The following is a 17,404-nucleotide window of genomic DNA, read 5'->3' as shown; positions in this document are numbered from 1 at the left end:
GCCCCCCATCTCCCCCCCCCCCCCCCCAATTCAAGATTTCTTAATACGCCACTGGGGTTATGGGACAATTTCCGGGAGATCCTAGCATGCTTGTGGGAGTGCGGGAGGCTGTCCCGATTTCCGGGAGACTTGGGACCCTTGTTGTTATCACCACTACCATCACCATGATCATCATCATTCATCATAATCATCATCATCAATGCTTCATCATCATCAATGCTTCATCATCATAATTAGCACCACCATCATCATCATCACAATTGTTATCATCATTATCAATAACATCATCATAATCAATATCATAATCATCTTCATCATCACGATGAGCTTGTGGCTGTCGTTGAGGTTTGTCATCATGGACAAGAATTAGGTAATGAAAAACTCAACACTATAATACTGACAAGTTACAGTAGACAAAAAGAATTAAAATTATTTATAAATAATAAACAATGATTTGCAATGAATGGTAAATACAGTAGTCGTGATGTCGTGGGATTTTATGAGTCGTTTAGTAGGACTGCAGGCAGTATACGTCCAATTAGCAAATTTTTGTCAGAATTTGTGTTTGGCCACGACGAACCGAGAACTTCTTCACCTCATAGTTTCAGCCTTTGAACGACACGCGCTAAGTTTGCTAGTTGTGGTAGTGAAATTCATAAACAAAAAATACATATTAAGATATAAATATCTTGACCCCATTTATTGCATATGCTGAAACAGTAATTTAACTGTTCCCTGCTGAAACCAATGTACATACGTAAATATTAACTGCAAACAACATTTTTATCCTAATCACTATATTTAGAGTTTGTTTTCATGAGTTCATTATTAAAACACTAAAGGATCTAAATTGCAAGTGAAACTTCAGTACACAGTAACAATTAAAATACTTTAAATTGTACGTTATCGACTTTCAGTCGTTTCTAAATATAAGATATAAATAAGAGAGTAAATTTGTAGATTATTATCTTAATTCCAAAATAAAATAACGATTTGTATTGTCCGTTTTGAAGTACTTTGTATGGTTTTATATTTTAACATTGAAGTAATTTTTTTATGTGCCTTTTTATTCATAATCTTTCTAAGTTAAACTACTGTTTTCCATTGACAGTTGTAATAAAAGGGGTGATTGATTGATTGATAGATTGATTGACCTCATTCAATAGCATACACACAGATAGCAAGATCTATCATAGCAGAGGTGCAAAAAGCAGCATTAACGTAAATGCTTGAATAAGCTCTCCTCTCGAATAAGAGCTGCACCAAACCTGATGTTTTTTTAGCTAAGCGTCGTTCTCTATAAGTGTAGCGGTGCTTCATCAAGAGTAGGCCTATATTACTCTGTATAATGAAACGCTTTGAGAAACAGGGTTTTAAGTACAATGTATAGGCCTACAGTTTTAAAAGAAAATAAATAGCACAATGAAGATAAAAGCATTTCTTTAAACATTTATCTATGATGACATTTATCTACGAAGATATTGTATTATACATTTCAATATGGTAGGGTAAACTACCTTATAAAGATAACATTATTTGCATCTCAAATACAGTATATTCATTCATTTATTATAAATTTAAAAAAAACTTGTTTTTCAAATTTAGCATTTCATATATTTAACCATTCTTCATGGGGTAAGTTTTGCCCGGAAAGTGTCAAGAATCTATGGAATGGGCTAAAATTTCAACAACCAACTGGTCATCTTGTACAACTCTTATCAGATAATTACCTAAAAGAAATCACACAAGTCAGAAGTGATATTGTTGGTCTATGAATGAGATAATTACCTGAATAAAATGACTAACTGCCTTTGTTACAAAAAAAAACAAAAAAAAACACTTCTAACAAAAATAGATTAGTCGGTACCAATGCAAACCATCATTTGTCTTGGTCATACTATTTATACAAAATTATTTTTATAATTATTTTGGATGGATTCCTGTTAATTATTTGCATAAAATAACTTTTGCACGTTAAAAATATTTGGTAACACACACAACAATTTTAGTAAAACTTTTAAGCATTTTTACAAACATTAACACAGGATAGTTTGGTGGTCTTGACCAGTTGTCACGGCGGAATATCTATAGAAACACCCAACTGCCTGGAGAAGTTCCTTAATTGATTAATATTCCTCTCACTTGCTTCTCTGTAATTGAATGTAAGATCTTCTATCTCTTCGAAAAAAAGTTTGGATCAAACTGTTCCAGTTCTTGTTGAAGCTGATGTAAAAAAAAAAAAAAAAAACACATGAAAGATTTATATGTTTTAATTATTCATTTATCATCCATGTAGCTATTCATCCATCCATCCACCTACTCATTTATCCATGTTCACAACGCACAACTATAATATCGGAGCTAGTTCGAACAGCATGCTCGCCCAGGGGTGGCGCCAGAGGGGAAGACGATAAATTTTGTCGGGGAACAAACAAATAAAAAAAAATATTTACATGTAATATTCATTTAGCCACTACTGTATATCGTTTGTGTTAACTTTTCATCACAACAACAACCACAATAACAATAAAAATAATAATAATAATAATAATAATAATAATAATAATAATAATAATAATAATGATAATAATTCAATGAGACTAATTAAAAATAATTTGCGTTCTGTTATGAAAAATGCTCATTTAGATAGCCTCATGATGGTTGGAATACATCGTGATAGGTGAAGCAACCTCGACCATGACAACGTGGTTGACAGATTTCATACAAAATTTTCAAAATATAGAATTTCACTTTTAAGAATGAGGATTTGAAAATAAATTAGATGGTTACATTGCATACTCTTTGTTTCTTGCTTTATTCAAAATGTTTTGGTTTTGGAAGCTGATGTCAACATTAGAAAGCATAGCCTACATGAAGTCATATTATAGTAACTCGATGCCTATCAAATAAGTAATAAAAATTCGCCATAATTCATCAAATATCTGTGGCTTCCAGGGGGATTCGCCCCCTGGACCCTAGGCGGCCCCCCTGGCCCCCAGCCAAGTGAGACTCGATTCGCTCCACTAGCCCCCCCTTCGGAGCCTTTAGCCCCTCCGTCGGGCAGGTCCTGGCGCCACCCCTGTGCTCGCCTATGGTTCCGGTGTTGGAACAAGTCTTCTCAGATAAGGACTATAAACCAAGTCCCAGTGTACACAATTTGGCTCATGTGCACCCAGTACATTTTTCAAGAGTAAGGGGTTCCCCGGTGTACTGGGTCCATTCAGCCCCTGTTGTGGACAGATGGACTAGTAGCTGCTAGCTCAGACACAAAGAAACCTTTAGTGGAGAATCAAGTTACTATAAGAGCTAGTCCACAGCTTGAGCACTTTGAGAGCGTTTCAGTATGAAGTCCTATACAAATCTAACTACATTACATTACCTGTTCAGTCTGCATCTGTATTGTCTCATTCAAGTTGCACTGCTTTGAAATTGGTTCTTAGCGCCACGATTTCTGATAATAAGTTTTCAGAATTAGATAAACGATTCGATAAAAGATCATTCTGTGGACAGAATGAACAAAAAATTATAGTCACATAAATGAGTCGATTGCCAAACTAAGGCAAAGGCGTCACGAACAGTGGCATATCTAGAAGTCTTGAAATGGGGGTGCTGATGGGGGTGGGGCACAAAGGTGAAGTAGGGGGGCTCGATGATCAATTGAGGGGCGGTAATTCGCAAAATAAGGTGATTTTTAACTACTAGACCGTGATTATTTTGGTGGGGGGTGGTGGTGACTGGGGGGTGCAAGTAATATTTGGAGGGGCATGCACCCCCTTGCACCCACTAGATACACCACTTGTCGCAAACTACAGCAACGCATGTGGGGGCCAGCTGGGCCCCACCCACTTGAATATGCCACTGATAACTTTTATTCATATTGTTGTACAGGTATTTAAATGTGATCCTAGGCCCAATGGATAGCAGCTTCAAATACAAAATAATTCATAATTTTATTGTACTTTACATATTGTAGTCGGTAGACAATAACCAAAATCCCTCTTCTGGGTACACTGTGCTGAAATGTTTTTAATTGGACTTTTCCTTTTGAAATTATTAGTATCATTTATTGTAATATATTGCTGTATTATCTTGCATTCCTTCCCAAATAAAATCCTCTATCAGCTAACTTCCACTATGAATGTTTCAATTCAATTGTACTTACATTGCCTGTATTGAATTAAATCTCAGTGATCATGCCATATACTTTGGAGTGTGCAAAATTATCTTGAAAAGAACTCCATCTTGAATGTAGAGGCCCTTCTCAGAAAGAATCTAATCTAATGGTCCTAAAAAAAAAAAGTCCAGGGCCTCTATTCGAATAACAAATAAGCCAGCGATTCTCATAAAATGGGTTGTGACCCAAAATCAGGGTCACCAAATAAATTAGAGTCAATTGCAAATTCACATAACATGGTTTGCTGATCATGTTATACTGGTAATTATTATTTGCTTATATACATTTTCTTAAGTGTATAGACTATGGAACGGATGAGTGATAACAAATGGACTAAAAGAATGACAGAGTGACAACCTAGGAATGGAAGAAGGAGAGGGGCACAACATGGGCAAGAGAAGCAATTGATAGATGAAATTGGAAAGATCATGAGGAGGCCGGTTTATATCCGACAGTGGGTGGACAAAGCCTGAAGTAATTAAGTACAGACTCTTCCTCTTTTGGCAAATGTGTACACCTGCAAAGGTGGCTAGTGAATAGAGACTCTAAAAAAAAACTTAATGAAGACAGTTTATAGATGTTAATATAAAAAAGCAAGGCAAATACCTAACAATAATACAATATTTGCAAACCACTTGATAACACATAATACTGTAATACAATGTTTGCAAGCCACTTGATAATTAATAATCTTTGCTTTTATCTTTATATAGAGACTCTTTGTTTGGCCCGGTTTGCCAGTGCACCTGGAAACTAGTAGTAGTGCTAGTGCAGTGCAGGGGTGGCGCCAGGACCTGCCCGACGGAGGGGCTAAAGGCCCCGACGGGGGGGGGGCTAGTGGAGCGAATCAAGTCTCACTTGGCTGGGGCCAGGGGGACCTTGCAGGCCCCCCGATGGGGGTCCAGGCTAAGCCCCCTGGAAGCCACGGATATTTGATGAATTATGGCGAATTTTTTTTACTTATTTGATAGGCATCGAGTTACTATAATAATGACTTCATGTAGGCTATGCTTTTTAATGTTGACATCAGCTTCCAAAACCAAAACATTTTGAATAAAGCAAGAAACAATGAGTATGCAATGTAACCATCTAATTTATTTTCAAATCCTCATTCTGGAAAGTGAAATTCTATATTTTGGAAATTTTGCATGAAATCTGTCAACCACGTTGTCATGGTCAAGGTTGCTTCACCTATCACGATGTATTCCAACCATCATGATGCTATCTAAATGAGCATTTGTCATAACAGAAAGCAAATTATTTTTAATTAGTCTCATTGAATTATTATTATTATTATTATTATTATTATTATTATTGTTATTGTGGTTGTTGTTGTGATGAAAAGTTAACACAAACGATATGGTGGCTAAACGAATATTACAAAATAAATATTTTTTTTATTTGTTTGTTCCCCAACAAAATTTAATTGTCTTCCCCGACGGGGGTGGCTATAGCCCCCCATCCCCTCTGGCGCCACCCCTGGTGCAGTGGCAGATTCAAGGGGTGGGGAGTGTCAGCCCGGGCCCCATTTTGAAATTGTTAAATATTGTAAAAATTTTGGAGAAAAAAAAAAAAAAAGAGGAAATTACATTCAAATTTTAAGTCTGAGAATGTCATTACTGGAGACATAATCGTAAATTTTTTACTTCTCATACCACCTCAGCCCCACAATGGTTGGGGGGGCTGAGGTGGTATGAGGCCCTCCATCCGTCAAAAAGTCACTCCCTAGGCCCCTCTATTTCAAATTCCTGGATCTGCCACTGTAGCGGTACTTCATGGTTCAGTCAACAACTATAGTTAAGAAAGGCAAAACTAGTGAAGCATTTGTAATTTCTCTGTGACAATCTTCTATTCTAAAACTAATAGACCATAAAATAACATTCAACATTTCTTTAATAAGCAATTACGTACATAATGGACCATTTGTTCCAGAAATGCTATTGAGCAGCAAAAATACCAAGCAACAGGTTGGTTATTTAATTCTCTTCACAGGCAATTTAATCTGATCCAGAGTTTCATTACTAACTTGAAAACTCCAAGCATAACAATTAAAGTGAATAGAAGATTTTTTATAACACAACTACTACTTTTAAGCTGGTGGAGAGAGGATGTAATGGAGAAAGGTGATAATTTTACTTACAAAACAAGGTTCTTAATAGCTACAGGCCACCTGAGCATTATAAAAAGGTGGTAAAATTTGTACTAGTAAAGAGCAGAAATTTGAAAGACTGTGGGATAAATATTTATTAATTTCTCAACCAATTTTATTTGTCTATATGTATATTCAGTGGCAGATTCAAAGGGGAACCAAGCTGGCCCAACCACTCCCCACAATTTGTAAAAATAAAAAGATTTGAATCTCTAGAGGTCCCATAATCATAAATTTTCTTACCTTAGCCCCAACCATGGTGGGGCTGAGGTAGTATAGACCCTCCATCTGTGAAGGTCCCTCTCCAGGCCCCCTCTATTTCAAATTCCTGGATCTGCCACTGCATTTGCATATTATTATATTTAATATTAATTACAATAATAAAAAATATGTGATATGTTCCATTAGTGGTCTTTTTTACCTTTTGAAATTGTATGAAGCTCATAATAACATCAATTTACAATATCGTTACAGATAGTGTACTGATATAGATTCAAATAAAAAACATTATTCAAAAATTATCAAATTAAGACATACAATGACAAAAACAAACAAAAAAACCATAAAATCATGATGACAACTGATTATAAAATGTTGTTTGTTGTTGGGGTTGATGATGCAGCCGATGTTGTTTTAGTTGTTATTATCATCATATTACTTCTTCTTTCTTTGCAGTTGAACCTTTCTCGCCTTTCTTCCTTTCTGCATCGTTCAATCTTCTTTCTAGAATTCAGATTTTTTTTTGTAATAGTTAATATATTAAATATTGAGGAGAAACATCCAGGAGAAACAAATTTTAAATCCAAGTAACAAAAAGAAATATCAGAAAAATGCAATAATAACAAAAAGAAAACAGGAAACATAACATAAAATTAAAACAAAGAGATCAAAGGTTATTTTCGGAAAAAGTTCAATAGAAACAACTTTTAATGTGCATTAATATAGTTAGGATAAAGATATAAAACTTTTTATAATCGATAAAGGTAAAGCCAAGTTCAGGGAAAAATGCAAAAAAAAAAAGATAAAAAGGAAATATAGAGAACAATAAATAGGATCAATCAAAGGCAGGACAGAACAAAAGAAAGGATCATAATTAAATTAATGTCTTACTTTAATAAACACAGGCCTACCATAATATACATCACAGCTTACGTATCTAAATGACAAAAGGTCCATTAATTTTTGCATGTTTCTATTGGCAGCGTTGCCTTTTTTTTCAGTTCTTAGTCAATCACCTTGATCTCATAACTAATGCCTAGCGCAAAATATTCAATTGTGATGTAAAACCCCAGCTCTGAGGTCTTTGCACATGAGATGCAAACAATAGCGGGCACTTTAATATTGGATTAATACCTGCTTGGGGATAGAGAAATTATGTGCAAATGAGAATGATGACATCCTGACTGACTTATTGGAATGGGTTTATATGGTGTAAATACCAAGGATAACCCATGAAACTGCTAAAAAATTATTTCCAGTCGGGTTCTTTAGTTGGTGATTGTGTTAGTAGTACACCGGAAGACAATCCCTTACTCTTTTCCGAAGAGTGTACTGCATTTTTTAACGTGGACATGGGCCATATTTCACATGGGACCAACAGTTTAAAATATCTCTTTTGCAGTGGCGGCTCTAGGATATATTTTCTGGGGGGGGGGGGGGGGGGGGGGGCTGCTAAGTTGTCCAACAGGGGGACTTGAGCTTGTAGGCTCGAGTTGGGGAAGGGGCTGAAAGGGGGGTTCCCCTAACAAATGATATTTTTTTTAAGAATAGCAACCTCTGGATGGCTGGAAATGGCACTCTAAGACTGTGACAGACATGTGTTGGCTTGGAATGGGCCTATTTTTATATGTTTTATGGTCTGACTGCCCGATGTGCTCTGTCCGGCAGGGGTACTTGACCTGTCCGGTGGGGGACTTAAGCCTCCCTGTCCCCCACTGGCGCCGCCACTGCTCTTTTGAAAGACGGTGCTTGCATTCCAGCCCTTCAGCTGAAACACAAGGAGAGCAGAGGATGGAATTGAACCAGGAAACAAAGATCTTCACAGTTCGGTGCACATACAGTCACTACCACCAGTTTAGCCGACTTCATATCTTATAATCTGAGTTCATATCTTATATTTCATATTACTACTAATATTTAGTGTTGTTTTATATTCAACCTCAATCCTGTGCCAGCCTAATAGGCCTGAAGCAGAAATCAATCTACAATACACACGTGGCTTTACAAAGCTTGTACAAAAGATTCAAACATGGTCCATTGTCTGGGAACATGGTTCGTCCATGGCACACTGGGAAGGACTGTTTTTTTCTGTTATCTAGAAAAACAAACATCAGCACATATTAAAGTGGTCTCAGCGAATAAGAGTAAATGATATTAAGCCACTATCTACGATATTAATTACTGTATGTTCACAAACATCTGCTCACAAATTTAAAGCTGATCACACAAAAAGACAGCTGCATATTTTATGTTAATATAATTCCAACAACAATCTCTAAGTCTATGGTATGTGTGTAGAGGGATTGTCACCTACAAGTAGGACAGTGATACATTCATTATTGACAATCATAAATAAATAAATATATAAACCAGATAGAGAAGGCACTATAAATACACACTATACTGAGAAGAACAGTTACAATTTTAATGTCCCAACATATTGATTATAGTATACCCAGGTCCAGCTAGTATTAAAGAAACAATGGTGGTAAGCCTGCATGTTTTATATTCTAAATCTATATTAAAAAATAATGAATCTCTATCAATCTATTAAAATTGATTGATTGAAATTTTTGATCTTATAGACAGATATTTTTCTAAATCTGCCACTTTTTGTTTTTGAATGTGTTTTGAGCATTTTTTTCTTTAATTTCATTCTGTAATTTGATTTGCATTTAAATTTTCTTTTCAGGTATTATGGCAATGATGTACTATATGTAGGCCTAGGTTAATAAGTTAAGGTGTTTTTTTCTAGTTCAGGCAAGACTTTTTTATACCTTGTTTAGTGAACCCACCGACTGTAAATATTGATGATTTTGATTAAAAGAAAACAATAATTTTTGGCCAGTTAGCACACCCGCTGCCATGAAAAAACTAAAATTTCAGAAAAAAAAATTTTTTTCTTTTTATTACATCCTCCGCTGATTTGAAGCATTTAACATCCCATTTTACATTCACCATTAAAATTTTATTTTTATTTTTCTCCTCAATCTGGATGTTTTTGGCAAATCTATTTGCTAAATAAGAAAACAAAATTTTATTCTTACTTTTATCCTGCTCTCCTCCGACGAGCTTTAAAAAAAATAAGTACGCGAAACAAGGAATAAAGAAAATCTTGCCTCATGCCTTGAAAGTTAAATTCATTTTTTTTTACAAGGCTAAAAATAGTATTAATAAAATAAATAGATATACAATATATTAAATAGGTCTTTAAAAAATAGTTACAAGAACATGGTTCATAATTGACTAATTTGATTTTAAATAAATAAAATTTTAAATTGCATTCAAGCTCATACCAGTTATTACCTATTTCATTTGATAGATTAGGTTGATTCCATTGTTTAACAGAACTGCATTTAACTTAGCACAATAAAAATTATAAACTCTACAAAAACTAAGACTAAACATTAACAATTTTACAAAAAACAATCTAAATGACACTAAATCACTCAGTTGAAGACTCTCTTTTCACTGCAGTATAACTAAATTATTAAGAATTCAAAATATAAAATAGTAAATAAATAAAAAACATTAATTAATTAAATAAATACAATAGATAGATGAACAAAAATATTTGAATTTTTATAATTTAAATTGAACTCTTATTTTTTCATGAGTCGTTTACTGTTTTGGTACCATTAATGATTATATCATAGTAAAAGTGGTATGCCTGCCTTTAAGGTAAAATGCTTCTAGCTAGACTTTCTGATGTGTTCATAAGTGTACAATAACACCCCAAAAAGCAGTGCGAAAAGAACAAAATAATAATAATATGCTTTTTAAAAATAACAATAGGCTTATTTAAAAGCCTCACACAAAAGTATTATGATTGTATATTACACACTAACCTACTGATCGCAATGCATGTGAGATTGCCTGATCACAGTTGGAAGGCAACACTTCCTGGAGTAAATGGGCATATCACAATTTGCTTTTTCCGTATGTCTTAATACCATGGAATGGCCAGCTGACTTTAGGCAGACAACCATTGACGGATCTGAGGGTAGGGTCGAGGGATTCTGACCCCCACCCTCCTCTTTAAAAAAAAAAAATTCTAGACCTACCTTTTCAGGACCTGTGAGCTGATTTTCTTCTTGTTGCAATGGGAAAATTAGAAGTTGGGAAAGCTCATTTCCCTCAATCTAGGAATCAAAATTTTAAAGGGGGAGGACAATCAACCCTCCTTCCTTTTTTGGGGTTCATCATTTTATGGAGAAAATAATATTGTATGCGACTACAATTTTTTTTTCTGTGTATACCGGTACACACATAATAGGCCTCTTTACTTTAATAAGAATGAGAAAATATACCTGACTGTTTCAAGAGGGTAAAACCTTCAAATTTGGAGAATTTAAGTCATTAAAAGACACCTCAAAAGTCAGGAAAGCTCACTTCCCAGCCATCTAGAGATCAAAATTTTCACGGGGGAAGGCCAGCGGACCCCCTTTTCTTTGGGGTTTATCAATTCATGAAAAAAAAAAAAATGTATGCAACTACTTAATTAATTTATTTACCTATACACACAAATATGCCTATTTACTGTAACAAGAATGAGAAAGTTTACCTGACCGTATTCAAGAGGGGAAAAACTTGAATTTTGAAGAACTTAAAATTCATTAAAAGATACCTCAGAAGTCGGGAGAGCTCATTTACCGCCACCTAGGAATCAAAGGGACCCTCCCCCTTTCTTATTGGGGTTTTTGTGAAGACTACAAATACAGGAACAAGAAACAATTTTTAGTAACACTGACTAACACTAACTCGACAAAACATTAAACAGATTACATAAAGAAAAATGAGTGACAGCCAACAGCTCTAACATGAATTGAAAACAAAGACACTAAATCACAATCAAATCCAGAGGTAACGGAACTAGGAGGTGCACTTGCATATGTATCAGAATATGTACACTGGGCCTGCAGGATTTATAGTTATCTAACTTGTTCCACCAACATAACAAAAGAGCGAGCTGTAGTACTGTTATTTGGCGACTGATATGGTGCCCCTCTCCAAACTGCACGACCCTATCTACGGCTCGACCATCTGACTAAGAAAAAACAAAAACAGCTAAGATGATACATTAAGAAAGATGCAACAACTGGATGTTGGCAAGTTATAACTGTTCGCTATAATCTCGATTTATTCTTTTTCACTATTGACTGGGTCTACAGGGGCGGATCCAGAGATTTCCAAAAGGGGGGGGGGCCGAAAGGGGGACCGAAATTTGGGCCGATCGAGACAACAATGTCCTACGGGGTCCGGGACATTTTTGTGTTCTAGACGCCCGAAAATAACATTTGAAGCGTTCTGGGCTACCATTTTTTTCTTTTTCTTTCTTTTTTTTCCCTTTTTTTAATTTCCCAAAATAAAATAGTGGGGGCCGGGGCGGCCCCCACTAAATCCGCCCCTGGTCTATAGTGGTTTATAGGAGAGCGATTTTAGAATTGAATGAGGTGGGGAAGGTACATGTTAATAAGATAGAAGTTGGTGTAATAGACCGAATTAGTCACCAAAGATGACGTCATCACAGTTCAGCCAAGTGGATATCAGTGGCAGGTGGGGCCCAGCCAACCCCTAAATTTTTCAAAATATTGTAAAAAATTTGAGAAAAAAAGAGAACTATTTTCAAATTTTAAGACTGAGTGTGCCATTTTTGAGAGTGCCATTTCCGGCCATCTGGAGGTGCCATTTCTTACCTCAGCTCCAACCATAGTGGGGCTAAGGTGGTGTAGACACTCCATCTGCCAGTTCCTCCCTGAGCCCCCCTCTATTTCAAATTCCTAGATCCGCCACTGGGTATGATTTGTCAACAAACCACAAAGAGCTAAGTTAATTGAGCGGAGTCGAAGTGGTGTTTATTAAATCGTCTAAAATGTATGAAGATAGCATAGAAGATACTTTTTATAACAATGTATACATTTTGAATGATTCATAGATTCATGAGCCTATAAGGTTGATTTGATTTATACTTCCATTCAGATCAAAAATATAAAGTGTTTTGTGAGGTCTTCTGGGGGGAGGGGGAATATCTAGTGCTGACTAGGGGATCTCTGTTGATTTACATGTACACACTGAGCTAAATTTACCAAATCATTTTGTTGCAATTTCTGTATGCAAAAATTTAAAATATTAGACAAACTTAAATTGCTGAATTGTAGAATAAGATGTTTCTTTTGACTATGATGGCCAATAAGTCAGAAGAACATTTGTATGACTTTCTACTCTAGGGCTTGGCCCGTGTTCATGCGATTAGGCTCTGCAAACATGTTCAAGTTTTCCATCTGTTTATTTCACTCCATTTCAAATCTAACAGGTCAAAATTCTAAAATTTATTAAAAAAATATTTACCAAGGATTTTTGATAAGTTATTTTATGATAAAATGTACAAATACATAAATTTGAGGAGTTTTAAAACTGTCAAAATTTATTCGAGTGGAGGCTTATTACTCTGTGAAAAAACTGCCACCTAGTGGTTTGTTTTGATGTTATACCCACTATAATTCACTTTGTGTTGGTAACTAATTTAGTCTGTTAGAGGGGTAATATGAGAGGCAGCAATGTTGGCAATGCTGCCTGCCTCTCAACTAGGTGTTGATGTTGATGCGATAACAGGACAAGTAGGCGTGTCATGGTCAGGAGTAGGGTTTTGTGAATAAGATGGTATGGGTTCTTAATTATTTATATACTTAACTCTATCGGTCGTTATAAGGTTAATTTATCCTGAAAGCATAATACAGTATATATAAACTTTATTGACAAAAACACTTATTCAATTTTGATTGTTTTTACTCAAATTATGTCAAAAAAAACATGATGCTTATAAATAAATAACAATAAATATAAAATAAACAACAATAATAAGATTAATACTAATTGAATGCTTATGTGTTGCTCTTCACATGCTACTGGCCATGGCATCCCATGATACTCAGTTTCGTGTACTGCTTTGGGTAGAGACCCACCCAGACTTGAACTTGCATACACAGAGTTGGCTTAAGCGGGTTTTCCACTAGACAAATCCATTTGCGCCGGTTAGCTTCCTGAGCTCTGATTTGTTGCGCATTTTTTCGCTTTGCAAAAAGTAAAAACTATTGATTTTGGTGAAGCGAAAAACTCTGATAGAAATATGAATGCGCATATACACCAACGCTTTTGATTCACGCAAATAAATTTCCCAGTGCAAAACCCGCTTTACACACAGACATGATACACTATTGATTCATACACTTAATTGGTCTTTGGAAGCATAGAAATAATTAAAAAAATTTACCCTTTCTGACACTACAGACTGAATATGTACAATTAACTTGAAACAAGAGGTCAAACATCAATATACAGTAGGTAGAAATTGTCATTCTATTGAATAAATAACAACTTCTAAAAATATTTAGAACCATTCCTACAAAAAATTATGAAAATTTTGGTTTAATATTCTATTATTAAATAAAATTGGGTTAGATTAATTCAAATAAGCATAATGACAAAATTATCCTTGATCTTTTATAACATAAATACAATATCTATATACTATACTGATAGCTTTTTACTTACTTTCTTACAGGCCATAATAAGTGAATGAGTTAAAATAATCAGAATGTTTGGTTTGACTTACATCTGGTTGGAGGTGTACTTTTTATTAACAAATGTATTTGTGGTCGTTGAACCACAAGCTACAAAAGTCTTGCGCCAACCACAAAACGTAACCGAAAAAGAAGGGGAATCAGCCGACTTTACTGTTATGCTAGATAATGCAGAGCCAGGGTCTACGCTTACCTGGTATAAAGATACGATTTATGTCAATAAAAGTGATCCTCGTATAACATACGATGAGGCAAACAGAGATACTGGACAGTTCACATTGAGAATAAATCCACTTATCCGGTCTGATAAGGGATACTACGTAGCTGCGTATGCCTTTGGAGAAGTTTCAGTGTCATCACAGAAAGCCTATTTGGACCTAATTGAAGTTCCATCTGAAGAATATCCAATATGCACGATATCCAAGCTGTTTTATGATATTATGGAGAATGTGACAGTAAGTTGCATAACTGAGAACACATCTCCGCAACCAATTTTGCAATTTGTTGGCAAAGAATCAAAAAGTGATATAATTAACAATGGATCGCATATCATAATTCAAATGATATTCAAGGCCCATCCAAACTTAGATGGGCAAAAGTATTCTTGTTACCAATCAAATAGCAAAATTGAAACAAAATATTGCTTAGAAGTCACACTCAAAGTAAATAATGTGTTTAATGTTGCCATATCAGGAAAGCAGGACTTTACAGCTGGAGATACAGCGAAGTTAATATGTGTTGGCAACTTCACAAAAAGTGGTATTTTCCGCTGGTATATTCCAGACAAGATAAAAAGCCAGGTTAAAATGGAACTGAATAAAAATTGGATAGAAATAAATGTAACTGAGGAGGCTAATGGCAAAAATATCACATGTACTATTGAAGATGGAGGTCTAGAAGGATCTGCATCAGTGATTCTTAAAGTGGAAGCCCCTGAACAATCTAGACAATCAGAAGAGGAATCAACTAGTACAATTAAACCAGAACATTCAGAAGATGAATCAACTAGTACAATTAAACGAATTACATGGTTTCTTTCTTTCATATTATTTGTGTTGCTTTTAATTTTTATAAATTTATTAATAGTTACATTGCTCACATATATCAAAAGTAAAAATAGTGGTGCAGAACCCCCAGACTTAGGCCACGCCTCTGTCAGACCATATACCCCTGTGCCTGAGGCGGAAACTAGAATGCCCGAACTACCACTTAATTAACTAAATTAGTTCATTAAAGACAGGCTCTGGAGGAAACACTTTCTTGATATGTTCTACAAAATTAATGATTTTACTAATACACCAAAGTGGTGTTTGAAATAACAATTGGTAGTGAAAAAACTTGAATATTTGAAAACTGGGTGAAAGGCAGTGTTATTCTCTTTTCCCCAGAAATCTGTATCACCTTTACTATTCCCAATTATGAACTTTAAACATATTTCAGTGTCATAGACAAATCACTTGTATAACATATTAAGGTGCCTTTTTGCCTTGCCTTATTTTTGTAAATATCAATTAATTCAGCCCTGTATGCGAATTTGTATAAAGATAAAATTTAATCATATAATTTGTAAAAAATGCAATTTTTAATGTTTTTAATCTGTGCTGTTTGTGTATTGTAATTAGTAATTAACATTTTGATGTTTTTATATTACTTTCCTTTGATGTTTTTATATTAATGTTCTGTATTATTGTAAGTATCATTTAATTCAGTCCTCGACTGCGATTTTGATATTGAATAAAATGAAAAAAAAAAGGTGGAAAAAAGAATGGTTACCAATATTTATAGCATAGATTGAAGTTGCATTGCTTGTGTTTAGATCAGGGGTGGGCACGAAAATTGGTCGGCGGGGCAAAGTGAATTTTTTATTAAACCCTGAGGGCCACAACCAGTGTGTTTCCAAAAACCTTTATACGCTTAATGCTCAGTTTTAATATTACTTTTTACAGATGATTGGTGTCGTTCTGTGAAAAAAAGGTCTATTATATTCAGTGATGGTTGGCGGGCCACACACATACAATTTTTAATTCATTTTCGTGCGCCACAAAATAATCACTGTTGGCCCGAGAGCATGCGGCCCGAGAGCCACACTGTGCCCACCTGTGGTTTAGATGAACATATATAGAAGTCTGTTTAACATGTAGGAAAAGGCCCTTGTAATATTTTGTTGTATCAATTGAGTGAAGGTTTTTGAGACAATTAGTAATGGTGCTTCTTTTTATATTTCTGACTGCAGTAGGAACCTATGCAATAGGTGGCATTTGTGCATATGTAATTGTGTGTCTGTGTGTAAAACAATGGGAACTTTAAAACTGAGTGTAGGTTTGTTTAGAAATTCTGCGTGTTGATATCATTTAATGTGCTAAGCTTTTTACTTTTTTTTTGTATTTTCTTTTAATGACTTTTGTACAGTAATAAGGTACTTAAGATGACACATGACCCATCATGCGCCTCTACCAAATTTACACTTTCCGCCAACTTTAATTACCAGATCATGACATAAGGCTATGTTCACACACACGGCGTAAGGCTGGCTTAAGCCTGGCGTAGCGTATGCCTTTGTGTGTGAACTAGGCAGTGGCGTTGTTAAAGCCACTCACTACGCTACGTCCTTGGCGTTATTAACGCTACCTGAAGACCCCAGATTAGCTAACGCCACTGAGCTAACGCCAGTGATGCTTGAATGATTTGACCTCATTTCAAGAGATTGACCAATCACGATTGCAATATATTAGCTACTTTGATCTCTTTTCTGTGCTCTCTATAAATGAAATGGTGAAGGGGTTCCTTTTCTATTGCATTTTACTTAGTTATAATGTATATGATTTATTGATTGTGTTTTGTAAGATATTTTAACCATTTAGACTGTCTATTAAAACATGCAACATCAACAATGCTAGCTGAAAAATCAAAAGTAAAATTGTTCATTTTAAATACAATAATCATATAAGTTCACTTCGAACAATTCATAGATTTAAAAGTTTTCATGATGCACTGTTAATTTTACTACTGTTAACACGTACATTATTTAAAACTGAAAACTATTCCACATAGGCCTATAATATTACTGCTAGTTTAATGAACGCCGTTTGTGTGAACACTTTGGAATTTTAATCCGTGGATTAGCTTACGCCTGGCGTAAGCCACGCCAGTCTTACGCCGTGTGTGTGAACATAGCCATAGTGTCTTTGCCTCTAGGGTACACAGACTCAAAAACAGATAAAACTAGCCTTGTCTACCTCAGAGGCTTGAATATATTAGTGATGGTATACACAAACATCTGGT

At 35.1% G+C, this 17,404-nt stretch overlaps 2 long non-coding RNA genes across 2 annotated transcripts; one reads left to right on the top strand and one right to left on the bottom strand.

Moving 5' to 3' along the window:
* Positions 1–685: 685 nt before the first annotated feature.
* On the bottom strand, positions 686–3,500 carry LOC117104719. The gene is made up of 2 exons (XR_004444807.1): positions 3,380–3,500; positions 686–2,223 (listed from the first exon to the last, which is right to left on the bottom strand). It is a non-coding gene; the product is annotated as an uncharacterized LOC117104719 (long non-coding RNA).
* A 5,459-nt stretch (positions 3,501–8,959) lies between these two features.
* LOC117104718 lies at positions 8,960–14,304 on the top strand. The gene is made up of 3 exons (XR_004444806.1): positions 8,960–9,030; positions 13,830–13,879; positions 14,104–14,304. It is a non-coding gene; the product is annotated as an uncharacterized LOC117104718 (long non-coding RNA).
* Positions 14,305–17,404: the final 3,100 nt, after the last annotated feature.

The sequence above is a fragment of the Anneissia japonica genome, unplaced genomic scaffold (assembly GCF_011630105.1).
Source record: "Anneissia japonica isolate Jap-2015-1 unplaced genomic scaffold, ASM1163010v1 scaffold287712_len2945570_cov188, whole genome shotgun sequence".
NCBI lineage: Eukaryota > Metazoa > Echinodermata > Crinoidea > Comatulida > Comatulidae > Anneissia > Anneissia japonica.
Note: the sequence above shows the minus strand (reverse complement) of the source record. Positions and strands in the feature narration are given on the sequence as shown.